The 20,449-nt window shown below is 39.4% G+C and overlaps 1 long non-coding RNA gene across 1 annotated transcript; it reads left to right on the plus strand.

Moving 5' to 3' along the window:
- Window positions 1-2,107: 2,107 nt before the first annotated feature.
- LOC146001838 (uncharacterized) lies at window positions 2,108-18,917 on the plus strand. The gene is made up of 3 exons (XR_014443612.1): window positions 2,108-2,395; window positions 7,961-8,023; window positions 18,431-18,917. It is a non-coding gene; the product is annotated as an uncharacterized LOC146001838 (long non-coding RNA).
- Window positions 18,918-20,449: the final 1,532 nt, after the last annotated feature.

A 20,449-nucleotide genomic window follows, 5' to 3' on the forward strand; every position in this document is an offset into this window, starting at 1 on the left:
ATTTTTCTTTCGCCATGGAGGGAACAAAGTGACCCCACTTGACCCTCCCTGCGGGCGTCCATGGTCTGTTTTCTGTAGAAGATATTTGATTGAAGAAATGTTATCATAAAAATCTTCTAGAGAATACTGACAACAGACACAACTATTCTATTCAGATAAGGTGACCGACAGGGAGTGTTTGAAAGTAAAGAACAGTTGCATGCAGCAGTTAGTTGTAACTGTTTTCCATTCACCGCAAGACAAAATTAATGTAAAATAAAACCATATGACTGTGATAAGTGAAGTGCAATAGGGTTGATTGGGTGGTAAAACTTGTGGGAGGGGCAAGGACAGTTTACTTTCTCTTGGTAGACAAGGCTTAGCATTTCCCCTCTAATCGCTGCCACTGCTCAAGTGTATTTGTTTACACTGACTTCGTTCTTACAGTGGACAAAGAATATAGATTTTTTTAAAAATTAGTTGCTATAACTGTAACTTATTCAAAGGTAATAAATCGAAACCTGGTTTACTGGGAGAAAATGTGTGATCTTTGTAATATATATATATATATATATATATATCAAAGGCTTCACCTTGATTTTCTTTTCTTCAATATTTGCACGCTAATAAATTTTAATGTTAATTTAATAATTTTATAGATGGTCATCAGTAGAAAATAGCACATTTGTAGTTCATGAATGTAAGATATAACACAATCTACAAGTTTATATCATAGGCGTGCGTGCCTGGGCATCACTACCGCGTTTGTTACAACCTGTCCCGGTTCCCGCGCTAGCTGATCGCTGGCTTTTCTCCGTGCTGGGGGAAGTCAAAGCCTGGCAACCAATTAAAATACGCAACGTAGCAACAGCGACTACGTAAGCGCCCCTCTTCTGGCTTCCATTCGCTCCTCGCTGTCCAGCAGACGATTTTTTCCTCGTTTCTCATTTTCACCGAAACTGTCGAGCGATCCCTAGCGCGGGAAACGGGACAAGTTCTAACAAACGCGGTATATGTGTCCCCCCCCCCAAATAAAATAAAAGTGTATAAACTTCCATTAAAATAATGCTAATAATGTCCGTCTTAAAAAAAGGTAAGTAATTTCATGGTTTCTTTGGAAACGCACCGCTTTCTGTCTCTCCGAAATAGTGTGTTATTGTTTACTATAATAATCAGTAATCTTATGGTAAAGAAGGTGTTTTTCACTTTATAAATCGGTCAGTTCACCCTTTTCCTTTGCTCAGCTTCGATTGTTAATGCAACCTTTTTCAACTTCAGGATTATTTGTTTCAAGAAGATTGCTGTAGCAATCGAAACCGTTCCCACAAGAAAAAGAAGAGTTCACTTTTCTGTCCCAATAATGACTTTGAATTATTTAAACAGTGGCCTGCCCAGGATTTTCGGAAGGGAGGGGTTACGTATACTTTTTCTTGATAGTCAGTCCTCATTTTGTCATATTTTCCTGCCTTTTACATTCTTTTTAGGAATACTGGACCAAAAGGGGGGTTATATAACCCCCCAAACCCACCTTGGGCACGCCACTGTATTTAAACGATATAAATATGGTCACGAGGATGGGAAAACCTGTCCTAAAGTGACAACAAATAGTCTGAAACTACATTGTTAAAATTTTATCTTCATATATCTAATAGTTAGTGTGAAAAAGAACATGAAATTACGACATTTAGGTTAACATTGTCCAGACAGGCAATTAATTTATTGATTGATTGATTTGGTTTATTTTACGTCGCTTTTCTTCCACTTTTGGCTAATCGCGAAAGTTGAAGAGAGACGATATGAAATTGTGAAGAGAGACTCGCAAAGAACAACCAGCCCAGCCTGGGATTCGAAAGGGGATTCCTCATTCTGTTTACTATGTTCTGAGGGACAAGGTTGAGATGGGGTGTAGTTTGAAGGGTAGAAGTTGGTTCTACTAAATTCTTGTGTCATTAAATGCTCGTAAAATACACAATCGCACACACGACCGATCACGCTTGTCGATAGATCCCGAAAACGATGTTCTGTTACACGCTACTGATACGATAATGCAAGAAAACAAAAAACTGCCGGTTCAGCTTGGAAGTCGATGACGTAAGCAGGACCACGCTTTTCCAAGACTAACAAGAAAGAGAAAGGACGTGAATTTCAACCAGACGAGCCGAAATTCGTTCTTGTTAAAATGAAACTTCACACTTCTCTAACAGATCTTTCTTTGTTTTACTATTTACACTGGAAACTCGGTCCCGCCAGCACACGTGCATAACAAGCATTACTTAACGTTTGTCTGCATATTGGCGATCGTGTAGGTGTAAATTCCAATGGGCTCATTTTAACGCTTCGCCGATTCATGGTCAAACAAAACGTTACCGCAGAGGCTCAGTATGCAGCTAACAGCGGTCTGAAAATCTGGCACAAGGTGAGTAGTTCTTAATTCAAATTATTTTGTAGTTATTTGCATAACCAGAACCTCGTCTCGCCTCGTGTTTAGGGATGGTTTCGAGATGGCCTTGTAAAAATAGATACGAGACGAAGACTAAAGGAGAATTCACACCGAAGCGACACGCGACACATGCCGCTTGTGGATTAACCAATCAATAGCAACGCTTCACACCATAGCGGCATCACAGGCCGTACAAATCTGCGTTCGATTAGTGAAATCCTTGTGTCGCTTGCCGCTTCAGTGTGAAATATACCTTACACCCTGTCGCCGGAATCTGTGGAGCAAGGTCACGCATAACAATAGAGAAGGGGAGAAAACTTGTGGGCGGAACAACGGCTGGTAGCAACAGCCGCGTTTTCCCCTCCATGCACTCCCTCCCTCACCCGTTCATCGATGGAGCCTTCTCGAGTCACTACTTGAGCAGAGACTTGTTTTCGTTCGCTTGCTGTAGTGTCAGCAGTGGCGTGCCTAAGGGTTTGACCCAGTATTCCGAAAAATAAAAAGAACGTCAAATGTAGGAAAAGATGACTACCAAAAATAGTGTACGTAACCCCTTCCTTTCGAAAATCCTGGGCACGCCACTGAGTGTCGGTGACCGTCGGTCTCGTTTGAGACACTTGTATGATATTTCAGGGGTCTACCAGCAGTGATGTGCCGTAGACTATAGGTTTACGTCTACATGCGTTGTCTACACGTAATCTACGCGTAGATTACATTGGGTTGTAGTTTACGTAGACAATCTAAAGTGCATAAAAATTAATTTTCAACGGTATTGGTTCCTAACGAAATGAAAATAATCCTATTTACAACAAAATTTCTCTTCTCTTGTATTATTATCAACTATGGAAGATGCAAAAAACAACAACAGATGGCAGGCATGAGGCAAGAGTGGTCTTTTTCCCATAAAACACTAGAATATTTCCTATATTAGGTTTCTTCCTAGGTGAGAAATTGTTCGAATTTGGAAGAAAGAGTATGAAAAGTTCTCTTCACACATCAGCAACTGATATGCAGCATAATTTTCTTTTAATTCCACGGCGCCCTTTGCTAAGTTATCACCTTTCGCCATGTTGTTTACATAGATTACGTAATCTAAGTGTATAAAATAGTCTACGTGTAGAATGCAGACTATCATTGTTTACGCGTAGACGCACATCACTGTCTACCAGTCAAGATAAACTAAGGAAATCAACAAGTAGGCTAAGAAGTCAATGAAAAGTCAAGAAATTATACTTGTGGTCAAGTATTTTTGCTTTGACAATGACTGATTGATTGGTTTAGTTCATTTTACTTCACTTGTCTGTCCCTTTGGCTAATCGCGAAGATGAGGATGAGTGGTGGTAAGATAAGATGGTTTGATTTGATTTGATTTATTTATTTTATTTTACTTCGCTTTTGTGCCACTTTTGGCTAATTTGCGAATATGGGGATGAGTGATGAAATTGATGAATGGATATTCACAAACAACCATGCCCGAACGGGATTCGAAACCAGGACCCCTGGCGTCGCAGCGTGATGTGCTAACCACTCAGCCACAGGGTCCGGCTAAGGTGGATGAAGGGACAATCACAAATATATAGGGACGACAACACAAGCCCCAAGATTATAGTGGCTGTGAGTCCAGACAACAAAACCTCACTAGTCTGCCATGTGCAGTGCAGGATGTATGAATAGATAAAGCAAGATCCAGAACTTTCGGATCCGGATCCGTTTTGCCATCCTACATGCGCTTCTTTGGAAAGTAATGGAAAGAAAGAATCTGCTTATAACATATTGTTACCTGTTAATATACATACACACACACACACACACACACACACACACACACACACACACACACACACACACACACATATATATATATATACACACACACATACATATATAGTGTGTGTACGCGCGTGCGTGATTTGTAATTAATTAATACACTTACAAGGGAGGTCTAAGTCTCCCACTCCGATTTCCATGAAACTTGGCAGGTGTATAGAGCCCCCCCCTCAAATGGCAAGATGAGGAGAAATTGAAGTGGGGATCTGACCCCGAAACCACGTAAATATGGCATAGGAAGAAACAAGGGGCATAGGGCCTCTCTATACACCTGTCAAATTCCATGGAAATCGGAGGGGGACACAGGGGTCAGATGATCCCCACGTCAATTTGTACTCATCTTGATATTTGAGGCGGGTTTTGCCCCCTAAAACAGTTTTTAGCCGAAACAAAATAACACGTATTTCTTCCTTTGGGCCCCTCTATACACCTGCAAAGTTTCATGAAAATCGGAGGGGGACACAGGGGTCAGATCTTTACTTCAATTTGTCCTCATCTTTTCATTTGAGGGGATTTTGCCCCCTAAAACAGTTTTTAGCTGAAACAAAAAACACATATTTCTTCCTTTGGGCCCCTCTATACACCTACCACGTTTCATGGAAATCGGAGGGGGACACAGGGGTCAGATCCTTACTTCAATTTGTCCTCATCTTTTCATTTGAGGGGATTTTGCCCCCTAAAACAGTTTTTAGCTGAAACAAAAAACACATATTTCTTCCTTTGGGCCCCTCTATACACCTACCACGTTTCATGGAAATCGGAAGGGAACACAGGGGTCAGATCCCCACTTCAATTTGTCCTCATCTTAACATTTGAGGGGAGGTTGCCCCCTAGAACAGTTTTTTAGCCGAAACAAAAAAAAAACACGTATTTCTTCATTTGGGCCCCTTTATACACACACCTGCCAAGTATCATGGAAATCGGAGGGGGACACAGGGGTCAGATCCTCACTTCAATTTGTCCTCATCTTGACATTTGAGGGGGTTTTGCCCCCTAAAACCGTTTTTTAGCTGAAACAAAAGAACACGTATTTCTTCCATTGGGCCCCACTATAGACCTGCCAAGTTTCATGGAAATCGGAGGGACACAGGGGACAGATCCTCACTTCAATTTGTCCTCATCTTGACATTTGAGGGGGTTTTGCCCCCTAAAACAGTTTTTTAGCTGAAGCAAAAAAAGACACGTATTTCTTTCTTTGGGCCCGTTTATACACACACCTGCCAAGTATCATGGAAATCGGAGGGGGACACAGGGGTCAGATCCTCAATTCAATTTGTCCTCATCTTGACATTTGAAAAACAGTTTTTTAGCTGAAATAAAAAAACACGTATTTCTTCCTTTGGGCCCCACTATACGCTTGCCAAGTTTCATGGAAATCGGAGGGGGTCACTTAGATAACCTCCCTTGTTAGTCTTACACTTTGTAATTATATAATTATATATATTATAATATTTTATTTTAATTTGTAAAACTGTAACTGTAGAAGAATTGTATAATTTTTGTATAACATTTCTATCTTGTTATATGTGTCAAAGGTTTCATCCTGGAATTGAATGTCTCACATTTATGTATGTTTTCATTTCCAATACATTGGAATGAATACATATTCGTTTCAATGGGATTTACAAAATCACCTCTGACATTTTATGTTAAACAAGTAAGATTATTTTTGTGCACGAGTGTGTTAAACTGAAGAACGGCTCCTTACATTTTGTAACTCAATTATGACCAAAATGTCTACCCAGTGGCGTCGATTAGGGAGGGAGCGAGGGCGGGCAGTTGCCCCCCACTTTTAGCAACTTTTTCTCCCACACTATACTAAACCTTATTTACCAATGTAAAATTAACTGCCCTTGCCCTCCCCCAAAATTTGGAACCCTACCTTCAGTTTTGGAACCCAATCGCCGCCACTGTGTCTACTACCACGTTTTACCCCCGAACCCTTCAATTATTAAACTGCTGCATTTGTTCATCGTTAAAATATTCTGTACATGTTTTAAAAAAACAACTTACTGTGAGATTATCTTTAAGATTTTTAAATCGACAACGAATCGCAGAAAGTTGACGTGTTTCCTATTTCACTTTAGTAATTATTACTTGCAGGTGAATATCGTGAGGATGGTTTCCAACTGGAGCACTGAAACAAAAGAACACGTATTTCTTCCATTGGGCCCCACTATAGACCTGCCAAGTTTCATGGAAATCGGAGGGACACAGGGGTCAGATCCTCACTTCAATTTGTCCTCATCTTGACATTTGAGGGGGTTTTGCCCCCTAAAACAGTTTTTTAGCTGAAGCAAAAAAAGACACGTATTTCTTTCTTTGGGCCCGTTTATACACACACCTGCCAAGTATCATGGAAATCGGAGGGGGACACAGGGGTCAGATCCTCAATTCAATTTGTCCTCATCTTGACATTTGAAAAACAGTTTTTTAGCTGAAATAAAAAAACACGTATTTCTTCCTTTGGGCCCCACTATACGCTTGCCAAGTTTCATGGAAATCGGAGGGGGTCACTTAGATAACCTCCCTTGTTAGTCTTACACTTTGTAATTATATAATTATATATATTATAATATTTTATTTTAATTTGTAAAACTGTAACTGTAGAAGAATTGTATAATTTTTGTATAACATTTCTATCTTGTTATATGTGTCAAAGGTTTCATCCTGGAATTGAATGTCTCACATTTATGTATGTTTTCATTTCCAATACATTGGAATGAATACATATTCGTTTCAATGGGATTTACAAAATCACCTCTGACATTTTATGTTAAACAAGTAAGATTATTTTTGTGCACGAGTGTGTTACTCGATGCGTAGCAAAGTATTTTAGGAACAACACTTGAAAAAAATTATTGTAGGACTAACTAATGAAAAATTTATTTGTAATCGAAGATCATAATACCTTTTAAGGTGTGGTAATATTATAATGGGATTGAGATACGAAACTCTCGGATCCGAAATTTTCGGATCCGGATCCGGATCCAAAAGTTACGGATCTGGATCCGTTTCGCCATCCCTAGTCTCAACTTTGATGAAAGAAATAAAGATTACCGAGTGTGCAAGCAGTGAACATTTTATCTCAGGTAAAGTGTACTTATTCACATATGAACACTCGCAGCCACACAAATATAATTGAAGAGCTCGGGGGTAAAACGTGGTGACATCTTGGTCATATTAGAAGCTGTACTACAGATAAATACATAGTTTCCGTGTTGTGTTTACCAATTTCAAAAGCTTTCAAATTTCAATGAGCCCAATGCAAATTGCATGACATGAAAATTCCACGCGTAAACTGAAGAACGGCTCCTTACATTTTGTAACTCAATTATGACCAAAATGTCTACCCAGTGGCGTCGATTAGGGAGGGAGCGAGGGCGGGCAGTTGCCCCCCACTTTTAGCAACTTTTTCTCCCACACTATACTAAACCTTATTTACCAATGTAAAATTAACTGCCCTTGCCCTCCCCCAAATTTTGGAACCCTACCTTCAGTTTTGGAACCCAATCGCCGCCACTGTGTCTACTACCACGTTTTACCCCCGAACCCTTCAATTATTAAACTGCTGCATTTGTTCATCGTTAAAATATTCTGTACATGTTTTAAAAAAACAACTTACTGTGAGATTATCTTTAAGATTTTTAAATCGACAACGAATCGCAGAAGTTGACGTGTTTCCTATTTCACTTTAGTAATTATTACTTGCAGGTGAATATCGTGAGGATGGTTTCCAACTGGAGCACTCTCGTCATTTTCGCACTGATGTTACAGGTTAGTTCTCTCCTTAACATACTATATCGCGTTTGTTAGAACCTGTCCCGTTTCCCGCGCTAGGGATCGCTCGACAGTTTCGGTGCCAATGAGAAACGAGGAAAAAATCGTCTGCTGGACAGCGAGGAGCGAATGGAAGCCAGAAGAGAGGCGCTTACGTAGACGCTGTTGCCACGTTGCGTATTTTAATTGGCTGCCTGGCTTTGACTTTCCCCAGCACCGAGAAAAGCCAAGCATCAGCTAGCGCGGGAACCGGGACAGGTTGTAACAAACGCGGTATAGGTATTGCTTAAAATTTACCATACCTTTTAATTGGTGTTTTCCTGCATTGGTGAGCCTTCACTTCCTGAATTCCCTTTTTCCGATCATCAACACCATCATTCAATTATTTCAGTGTTGACCCCCCCCCCCCTTTTGATACACTTTTTAATCTTAAGTCAGTATTAACATATCCTGGAAATGTTTCCATCCTCTTCACATGTTCTGGACGGAAATGACGTACCATATCTTGCACGTATGCAACCACGCGAAACATACGATTGGTTGCCATTGACATTTATTTCTCTCGGGGAATATACTAAATGCGATATTAAGCATTGTAAACCGTATCATGCCAGATAAAGTGCATTGCACCACGCCATGAAGGCGTATAGGGTGTCTCACTTTCTTGATTACAGCCGAAGGTGGGGGTGATGTGATCAGCACCACGCCCCTGGCCGCCTTTATCCCGCAGAGTTTCCTCTAGGTACCCACTTTATACGACGCTGGGTGGGCGACGGAGCCGCTTGAACAGGTGGAAAAAATCCCGGATCTCCCCCGCCGTGAATCGAACGGGGGTCTCTCACATGGTAGTCAGACGCCACAACAACTGAGCTACCGCGGCTCATATCATGCCAGATAAATTAAATTTAGTGTCCAGGAATGCATGAGGAATAACATATTGAAAATCTCGCTGAAGATTCGTTCAGGATGTGACGAAAGGGGTTAGGATTTCAAACACCAAAATATCTCCGAAATAGTGGTGAATTCAGGGGGTGTCTAGGGAATCCCCTTCGGAAATAGAAAAGTCCCCCCCCCGAAAAGTTCAATACTCGGAAGATTATTAGTAGAGCCTGGAAGTTTGGCAAAATGCCTCTTTTTATCTACTGCATATATTGATAAAATTTTTCCGGATATACGTTTCTTATGTTGTTTCGAATGTTTTGGAAGCCTTTTCATTTTGCCTATTTTGCCTATTTGGGATCCCACTGCCTATTTTTAATTATAATGCCTTTTCTTGCCTTTTTCAATGAAATTTGACAATTTTTTTTAAAAAAAATGTGTATATAAATTATTTTTCTCCCAAAAAACGTTGTTGGCATTTATTTTTCTTCCGTTTATTATGTGAATAATTTTCGCCTTATTTAAGTAATATTGAACTCACGCATGTTTCAACATTGCTGAAGGAGAAAAGTGTGAGAAAAAAGTATTTCATGCTGAGTTAGGATATTGCCTTTCGGTTAACATTTCCTTGTGCATGATTGACTGCTGAAGTGGACAGATTGATTTCGAACACAAAGAAGATATTTCTGAAATCTCCCTCTCAAACCTTAAAAATTCAGGAAGTTGCGCCTGAGCTTAGTTTACCTCCGCAACCAGTCTTGGCAAGATGGGGAACCTGGATATGAGCAGCTATATATTATGCTAACAACCTTGAAAAAATCAGTGAGGTGATCGATGCTCTTCCAGAAAATGAAGCGGCTTCAATTCGTGAAGTGAAAAAACTCCCGTGCTATTCAAGTTTATTTTTGCATATTATGGTGCATTGTCGGAGACAATTACAATTATAGCATCCATGAAAATCTACGAGGAATCTATGCAGCAGATGATGGAAGTGCCAGGAGAAAAGGTGTCAGCTGTTGCGGAAAAGTGCAAACGGGTAGTGAGTGCAAATGAGGACTTGAAACAATTGAAAACAATTTGTGATATTCTTAAAGGTGAAAATGCTGTTACCAAAATGAGTTCAGCTACATTAGCTTGTTTTATGTATGCTCCAATAACTTCTGTCGAAGTAGACAGATCATTTTCTATTATGAAAAACATTCTCTCTGACAGACGACTATCAATGAATGTTGAGAACTTAAAAAAAACACCTTGTAGTTATGTGCAATCAAGACGGAGAAAATTGAAATGCTCTTCCCAATGTAGATTTTAATATTTTGCCAAAAATTATAGATGAAAGTAAGCGACTTCCAAATGTGCCTTTTTTCGGTTTATTTTGCCTTTTTTCATTTTTAGTGCCTATTTTCCACATTATAAATGCCTTTTTGCCTGCCTATTTTAACGAAAATAAATGCCTGAACTTCCGGGCTCTAATTATTAGGATAATAGCTAAGAAATTTGGCAACCATGTTCGCTTTGGAATTCTTTCATTCACTTCAATTTAACGTAGAACGTAATTTTCTGGCTTTTTCGTAATAATAAGCATTGATTCAGTCGTGTTCATAATTAAAAGTCAAAATAAAGAACGGATTTAGGCCTAAATATCGTCCATTTTGATAACTGCAAACTAGTAATACTCAACAATCAGTGGCAGCGATTAGCCCCCCTTCCCAGGCACGTATCCAGAGGGGGGCTTAGGGGGCTCGAGCCCCCCCCCGAAAGTTTTAGGTTTACACTAGATAAAACGAGGTTTTGGTTTCTTGCGGTGTGAAATAAAATAATGTGACAATAATTTAAGGAGAGAAATAATTATCGAGGGAAGACGGAGAATGTTCCGTAACCCTGTTATTGATAATAGCATGTATCCAAGATGGGGCACAGGGGGCTCGACCCTCTCCCCAGGAAATTTTTCAGTTTACGTTACATAAAATTAGGTTTTTGGCTTCTTCAATAATGTGAAAATAATGTAAGGAGAGAAATAATTATCGAGGCAAGACGGAGCATGTTTTATACCCCTGCACGTATCCAAGGTGGGGATGAGGTAGCTCGAGCCCCCTCCCCTCAGGAAATTTTTCAATTTACACTAGATAAAATTAGATTTTTGGCGTCTTGAATTATGTGAAGATAATAAATTCATAAATCTGAGAGAAATAATTATCGAGACAAGACGGAGTGTGTTCTATAACCTTATTATTGTCAATAGCACGTATCCAAAATGGAAATCAGGAGGCTCGAGCCCCCCGATCAGGAATATTTTCTATTTACACTAGATAAAATTATGATTTTGGCTTCTTGAATAATGTGAAGATAATAAATTCATAAATCTGAGAGAATTAATTATCGAGACAAGACGGAGAATGTTCTATAACCCTGTTATTGTTAATAGCACATATCCAAGGTGGGGTTGAGGTGGCTCGAGGCCCCCCAGAATTTTTTTTATTTTACACTACATAAAATTAGGTTTTTGGCTTTTTTAATAATGTGACGATGATTTAAGGAGATATACAATTATCGAGGCAAGACAGAGAAATGTTCTATAACCCTGTTGTTGATAATATTGCACGTAAACTTTTCTTGCGCTTTCGGTGTTGTCACGGCGCACTTGAGCACTATGTAGAGACTTGTCAGCATTTGGAAGCTGCACAACAAAGGTAGCGCCACACGTAGGGCGATTCGTTGTAATTTCTAATCTCTGGAAGGCGGGAGAGGGTACGTTCTTGAATGAGAGAAGGAGTCAATTACTGGCAATATTAACAAATCGTTTTATCTGCGGAACGTTCTAGAATATAATGAGGATATAAATACGTGGATTCAATTTTTCGGTTGATCTGTACAAAGAATCGGTTAATGAGATTTCAGAGGTAAGTGTGACAATTCATACAGTCGATTGGTGATCAGATCAGTCAGCGTCCTCTGGTTGCTTTATAAGATATAGTGATTCAAAAATGAAGACATTGACGACAGCAGAACTTCCAGGGCCTCAGTGTAGTGCTAGTTCGGTTCGAGGGCCGAAGAGATCAAGGCCTGCCCCCCTCTCCCCCCCTCTCTCTAAAGTGAATATTTCAGCAGTACCAGATATTGAAGTGGTTTATTAAAACAGAAATAAGCTGCATAAATCAACTGAAAATCAAAGTTTTGAGTGATGATTTAGTTTTGCCAGAACTAAATTTTGTATATGCAGTACGAGAATTTCATGGTATAAGAAAATACTTTTGTTTAAGCCTATTGAGTTCGAAACACATTCAAACACTTAACTACCATAAAGAGACAGCCGAAAATTTTATGAATGTCTAGATGAGAAAGCAAGAAGATGTTCCATATGTAGACATTTTAGGCGGAAATTGCAGGCTCTACCAGCACCTAAATCAGGGCTCTACCAACTGAGCCACCTAGCCATCCTTCACTTCAACCGATTTTTCGTTAAAATGTCTACATAGTACATGTCCTGTGTATATCAAATCATAAGGTGTTGCCTGTATAGTGAACAAGCACAGAAAATATAGGAGACAGAAGAAAACTGAGGAGCATTCCCACCAGTTGAGGAGAAATTTTTTCTGTTGTCAACAAGAGCTACTACTTCGAGGTGAAATAACAGTGGCCTAATAAGGGAGATTTCACACCGTGTCGCCTGAAGATTAGGTTTGTGAGGCCTTTTGTGTCGCTACGATGTGAAACGTTGCTGTTGATTGGCCCATTCCAGTCGACATGTATCGCATGTCCCTTCGGTCTGAAACCTTCCTAAGTCTTGAAAATCCAAGTCACAAGGATGGAAAATTAGGGCCTTGTTAAAGTTAGGTGTGAAGGCAGGCAGACGACAGCTCCCTAAAGGATCATATCCAAACCTGCAGGAAGAACGCATCTTACTTCAATCTCCAATACGGAATGATAAAAACTTCTGGTGAGTTGATTTTAAAAAATGTGTCCAGATAAAGAGATGCGTGCCCAGGATTTACGGAAGGGAGAGGGGTTACGCATACTATTTTTGGTGGTCAGTCCTGATTTTGCCATTTTTTCCTGTCTTTGACGTTCCTCTTTTTTATTTATTTTTTTATTATTATTACTGGGTCAAATGGGGTTATGAACTCACCAACCCTCCCTTGGGCACGTCACTGGAGACGAAACATTAGATGTGTTGGGAACGGAAGGTTTTTCACTATGCAGTAATTGTTTCGCGATCCACCTGTATTCGAGAGGACTTCCTTTGTTTCGTGCCGGTTTATGACAAGACAGCGGAAGCTGTAACAGGCATTTTTGAACACTTGTGGGTGCTAATTCCTGAATCCGAACAATTTGGTGGGTTTCGGCTTTTATAAGAGCTACAAACATGGGAGGACAAGACACATTAGTGGTGTTCAGGCTCGAATCAGAGAAAAATATTCGTCTGCGTCCAGTTCGCAGCCCACAATTTGATTCTCGTGTTGTCGAGTGGATTGTCCATCCCGTGCATGTGTAACAGCTTCGTAAAAACACTCAAAGACACCATAGATGTTTTTATGCCAGATGAGAAGAAATGGACAAACAGACATACTGAGATTGTTCCGGCACACAATGTTAATGCATGGAAACAGAGGAGTCGAGTGGTAAAAAATGTTCCGATTTCACGTTCTGATTAAAAAGACGGCCTTACAGTGGCGACGATTTAAGGGATAGTTGCTCCCCATTTTTATTTTCTTGCCTCAACATTATGGCCTCTTAATGTTAAGCCTTGTCTACCAAGAGAAAGTAAACTTTCCTTGCAACGCCCTTCACCCCCCCCCCCACCTTTTTGGAACCCAATTGCCACCACTGGTCTTGAACATACAATTGTGAGGTTCTTACTATACCCCTTAAAAATTGTGTTGAGCCCCCCCCCGAAAGAAATTCCTGGATACGTGCCTGCCCCTTCCCCCCCATACACACACTTTTTTTCACTTTTGCTCCAGAATTATGCTAAACCCATAGCCGCCGACTCCATGGGGCTTGGGGGGGGGGGCTCGAGCCCCCCACCAATGTTAACGATGTGAGGGCAGAGCCCCCCAAATAATTTGCTTAAGAGGATCTAATTTATTATTTTGCTTCTCTTGTAAAGTTTACTCTGAATTGTGCCACATGATCTTAACTTTAAATACACATTTGAAATGTTCTAGACCATCAACTTTGGGGGACTGAGACCGCTAAACCATAAACTTTGGGGGGGGGGGTATGACCAGAGACAGCAAAACACACGACTTATTACTATATACTAACGTAAGTATATAATTATGAGTATCGTATCAATCCCTAAGATTATATGTTTATTTTATTAAGTCTCTCTGAATGCTTCACGTTGACCAGGGCATTCACTTGTTTTTCTCAGTTGTCTCAGCCTCTGAGGCATGTAAAAAATGCACTGTGTTGTGCTATGCAAACCTCCTGAGCATTCAGGAAACAGGTAGTTTCTTCTGCCTATGGAGTCGGCGGTTTGCATAGTGGCAATTAAAAACACGATTCGGCATGGAGGAAGAGCTCGATGGCCTAGTGATATAGAGGTGAGACAAGCTGAGAGGGGACTGACTTTGGATTGGAGTTGAGAAGGGAGAAGAGGTTAGGAGAGCAGTAGGGCAGAAGTGAGACGACGCTCTGGTCAACCAATTGAGAAGCCAACAGAGGACTTCGTATATTCTATTCATCCTAATTCATCAGATAGACAGGTAATTATCTTAACACCCAGCCATGATTCAGGTTCAAAAGTTCACAAAACCCAACGAGTGACCATTGTCTTTTCTGCAGTTTAGTTCCTTAATTTATTTGTACCTTTCTCATTGCCAAGCGTTAACTCGTCATGCCAATGACGAGTGCTCTCATCAGAGGATGAATGATGAGTAACTTACGTCACCCATTGATTAATTGGTTAACATTCTAGGTACTCGTAAGATCCCACGAACTTTACGGTTCGTTACGTGGTGGAGTTGCGGGGCGATGTTACGGTATCGTTAACATTTTTACTAAAGAGTTTCAAAAGACGATGTGCATGAACTAGGGGAGTGGATAGGACGTTCTGGCTACAAATTTCTCTCACATGACATTCAGAACGAGATCGTTGATATATTAGGGAGATCTGTTTTGCGCTCCGTGGTAGCAGATATTAAAAGTCGGGAATGTGAACAATTGACATTTTGCATTCGAACTGTGAATGAAAATTTTGATATTTTTGAGGAATTCATGGGCTTTTACTAGATTCCGAACACTGAGGCCAAAACTTGAAAAAAATAGAGGGAGTGAGTCATTCATTAATTTATTTCAGTCTTTTTTACATCTGTCCTTGACCCCAGTTTTGGAACCCAATCGCCGCCACTGTCAACAATGGGCAAGTGTAGAACCAACGGCAGAGCTGGTGTAGGGTTTCTTGTTTTAGAGGTGTTTTATTGTACGTACACTGTATGCACAGAAAGGCTAATCACTATACGTATCTAGAACTATGTTTTGGGGGGGGGGGGTCCAAACCAAGTGTCTCAGGAATAATAATAACTAACTCCCTAGCCTTCTTAAACCCGAAGGTTCATGGCTGCAGCAACACAGGCCTTCCATCTTTCCCTATCTTGAGCAAGTTCTGTATACTCTTTTCCATCCCTACCGATTTCCCTTAGGTCCATCTCAACGTTGTCCCTCCATCTTCGTCTTGGCCTTCCTGCAGGTCTCCTACCATCAGGTTTCCCAACAAGAATCCTGTAAACTCCTCTTTCCTCTCCCATTCGTGCCACATGGCCTGCCCACCTAAGTCTTCTTGATTTAATTATTCTAATATCATCTGGACATGAATACAAATTATGTAGTTCTAAATTATGTAACCTTCTCCACTCACTTGTCTCCTCATACCTTTTAGGTGCAAAGATGATAATAATAATAATAATAATAATAATAATAATAATAATAATAATAATAATTAAATTAAAATAATTACATTAAATCAAATTAATAGCTACTAATTACAATACATAAATTAATATTATATTAGGCCTATTATTATTACACGATTAGGTAAAAAGACTGTAGCTATTAAAATAGAGATATAACAGCGCATATTCATTACGTAGCTTATATGATCGGAATAAGTTACATAAAAACAAGTGCTCTGGCAATGAAATTAATGTCAAATAGATGAATAATCTAATATTTATCGAATAACAAAATGATGTCATATGTAGTTGGAGAAAAGTAAGTTTCTGATTAAAAAAAGTTCCGAGCAAATTAATAACCATCGATTATGTAACAAATGCTAATATTTTCATTACTTAATTTTAGTACTTGGTAAGTCTTTCGGGGGTCCGGACCCCTGGACGCCTCCTAAATACGTCCTTCCTGGCTCTCAAAGCCGTATGATTCCAATATAATCCTTGTCTTCGAATAAGTTAAGGAGGAAATTATACAAAAAATGCTAAACGAGTATATTTTCATTACTTAATTTTTGTACTTATTAAGTCCTTCGGGTGTGTGTGTGTGTGTGGTAGGGAGGGGGGTCTGGACCCCTAAATACGTCCTTCATGTTATTCAAAGCTCTCTGATCCCAATATAATCCTTGTCTTCCAATAAGTTCAGAGGAAATTATACAACGGCTAAACGAATAATTTTTCATTATTTTAGTACTTGATAAATCTTTCGGAGGGGGGGGTCCGGACACCCCCTCCCCAAATACGTCCTTGGCTGATCGGGACTGGACCTACAGCTTTAAGTGAGATTGAACCACTATGTGCCTCTTCCCTGTATCGAATCTGGAACCCTCGCCATAGTCGAGGCACACGGATTGTGTAATGTGATCTGAGCTTCTATTGTTGTAAGGTATTTCAACTTCTTGCGTTTTTTTTTTTTAACGGTTAGTCAACAATTTGCTGTGGAAGGGTGGAGACTTTCTTGTGCAGCCTTATCGAAGTTTTCGCTTAATATAATTTAATTACATATCAGAGGTAAGGGGCAATTTTAAAATATTAGTATTTTGTTTCCCCTTTAAATCTGATATCGCCGGAGAAAAGTGGCTGGCTTTAACACTGCTCCGAAATAGTAGTACTGAAAAATAAAGAAATATTATTGCCCATTTCTTGTACAGGGTGTTCATATGTGAAACCTCCCTGATTTGAAATTACACTTGTGAGGGAACTATTCAACATTGAGCCTTGCGGTTTGCCGCATCATGGAAAACAACTCAAAAAGTTTTTATTATTATTATTTATTTAACGTGGGCTTCTTTAAAATGTCTAGCCAATATGGAGTTGATGGCATTCTCAATTCTCCTGCAGAGACCACGAAGGTCACGTACAGGTGAAGACCGTGAATTTTACCTAACCCTACAAGAAGAAATCCAGAGGGGTTATGTCCGGAGATCGCGGGCTTCTCTTGAAGGCATCTCTGATCTCCTCTAATGTTTCATCAGATGTGAGTTTTCTGCCAGAATCTGTCGGTTAACACCCCCAGTGGCTGGGAACTTGTCATACAAGCCTTAATTGTCTTTACGTTTGGTGGCTCCCGTTCAAACGCACGTCTGAAATGTTTCTGGACTGAAATTGGCGCGACTTCGTTTCCGCATACCACACCACGCACTGCCCTCTCACTTGTGCTGTCGTCATCGTTGCTAATTACTCAGCACCTATAGAAAGAGGAAGAGGAAGAAGAGAAACGTTTTGAGTTGCTTTACATGATGCCGCAAACCGTAAGGCTCTATGTCGAACAGTTTCCTCAAAATTGTAATTTGAAAACAGGGGGATTTCATGTGAACACCCTGTACACCCGGTCTGGTCGTTCATTGATTTTACTTCGTTTTTGCCACTTTTGACTAATCGCAAATATGAGAATGGGTGATGATATGATGAAATGGATGAAGGGATACTCACAAAGAACACCCATGTCCAGACCAAGATTCGAACCTGGGACCCCTGGCGTCATAGAGCGGTGTGGTAACCACTCTGACATGGAGCCAGCACAAAGAGTAGCAGTTCGATTGTGTCTCCACTTGTTGATAAATGTAGCCGAAAGTGGCAGAAAATTGACGCCAAAAAACAAAAATGAAATCAAATGGGATCTTGTAGTTTGAACCCATCACAACCAAATAGTACATATGATAGAGAAAGGAGAGTTTTGGTTTCAGAAATTTGTGATGAATGATCAGTCCTTGAACGCCTGTTGGTCAAACTCTGGGAAAAGTTCTGATGTCCCTGCCCCCTTCTCCCCCACACACATATACAAATTGCCTCTCTATGTGAAAGTGTATAAACATGAAAATGACATATAAAGGGTAATTTATTTTCGAAAGAGGATACTTTAATCTAGGTTTAAACTTCACTCGGAACAAAAATACATTAAGAGTATTAAATTTAGTCTACTTTCGAGAGTATTTAATACTCTTAATGCATTTTTGTTTATAGATAGTGAGTAATACGTACCTAACCAATATGCTAACTTCACTCAGAATAGTGTTTTATTTCTAGGTCAATTATTTAGTTCTAGCTTCTCTTTCATTATACACAGTTTCTGTTACAGAATTGTATGTGGTGTAATGGAAGATCTGCTGGAACTGATGTTTTGAAGAATGATGTTGATTACGATTCAGATCGACCAGATGTTATCATTTTTCCAAAAGATGCTCCTGGATCATTGTACCGTCATCCATTTGAGACACTCCCAGTGTCATGAAAGGAAGAACTGGATAATTTAATACTTAAAACAATAAGCATTAATTGGCTCTAATGCATGTGTCAAATCTTCTGATGTCACAGTTATGTAAAACTCCCATTAGAAGAAATCTTCCTAGTTTTAATATTTTTTAATATCAAACTTCTTAAATGTCTTCCGTTACTTGGTTATTATCAACACTTAATATATTTAAGTTACATTCATTTCAAAGTGTCAGTTTCTTTTTTAATAACCCTGTATTTGAATTTTCCTCAAATTTATTGCGAAAGTGTGGCCTGGTGGTAGCGTATTAGCGCCAAAGTTCATGGGTTTGATTGTTCTTATACTTTTTAATAACCTGATCAACTATTTATTGCATATTGAATTAAATATTGAAGAAAGTTCTATTTCATTTTTCTAGGAAATATGTTTTTCAATTTTATTTTTTCAAGATGTTTTTCAATTTCCTCATCATTTTACAAGCATTTGCATATTAAATTATACATGTGTTATATTCGACAAAATATTTTATAAGGGGGCAAGGATGGTTTAATTTCTCTTGCTAGACAAGTCTTAGTGCAGAAGCAAAAAGTGGCAAAAATGGGATGGGAAACTGCCCCTATGATCGCCGCAACTGCCAATGATTCTTATACCGAAGAACTGGTCTGAGTAGGAGTTAAAAAAAAAAAAAAAAATCGCATCATGACTAGTGCAAAAGAATTCTGCAAAGTGATTAAAAATAATTAACTGTCCCGACTAATTCAGGTAGCCTTGCATCAATGGTTATGAAACTAAAATTACAAAACAACTGCAGACTTCTATAGCCTGCCTCCCTCCAGAATCATTCAATTAATTTATTTATGTAAGGACAAAACCGAAGTTCTTGCAAAATATGAAAAATTGTCAATCTTACTTTTATAGGTTCACATTAAAATCAAAATTCCCTAATTTCAAATGTCCGTAACTCCACATGTATTTGATGCATCCAAATGAATTATGCATTAATGAATATACATAGTCCTACCTGCGTGTCGCGGGGTGCAGCCAAGGGAAACTAAACCAACTGGAAAGTACGATTCCAAACGTGGGAGGGGAACACGTAGAACACTCATCAAACCATCCTGTGGCATTTTGCTTGCATGGGTTCGTTTGTTGTGTTTATTACTGCTTTCTCTGTTGTATTTGTGATGTCTGGCAATTCATAACAAACCATTTTGAAGTGGAACAAAGAAAACTGTCGTTTTGGTCCTTGTTGCACATTATACAAAATGCCCTCGATATAATACACAATGCCACAAACCATTCAGTTACTACATTTTCTTTATTATATTTATAATACTATTAGTGAATACTGTCTGATTACTGCTGTGTACATTTGTGCTAATTATGATATTTACTAAGGAGATCAATTTAATTGAATGATCCAAAATAATGTTACTGGTATACAAACAAGTTTTCTACTAATGTGTCGTCATGAATACTTTTCTGATATGTTATGTTTGATTATATAATACATGGATGGCTATTTTTCTGTACCCTTACATAATTCGTAATCATCTTTACGTATTTTGGCGGCGATGTTACTACATTGTTCTTTCCACAGCAGACGATTTTCATGGAAGCCGCTTCCTAACGAAAATCCCATCACCCCTATTTTGCCAATGAACATGTCCAGTTGGTGCATGCGCACTTCCGCCCATGGTCTCAGATAAGGCAGCCAGACAGTAGGGCATTTCAATTCGGACACCCTGTATTTCATGGCCACTTAGGTACAGGCCTGCACCTTACTATTCTGCTTAAACTATCATGTGTGAAACTATCACAATCAGTAAACTCTTATCACACCTTCACATATTTAAAACAACATGGATAATTAAGAACCAAGGC

Source organism: Lepisma saccharinum, chromosome 18 (assembly GCF_977018435.1).
Source record: "Lepisma saccharinum chromosome 18, izLepSacc3.1, whole genome shotgun sequence".
NCBI lineage: Eukaryota > Metazoa > Arthropoda > Insecta > Zygentoma > Lepismatidae > Lepisma > Lepisma saccharinum.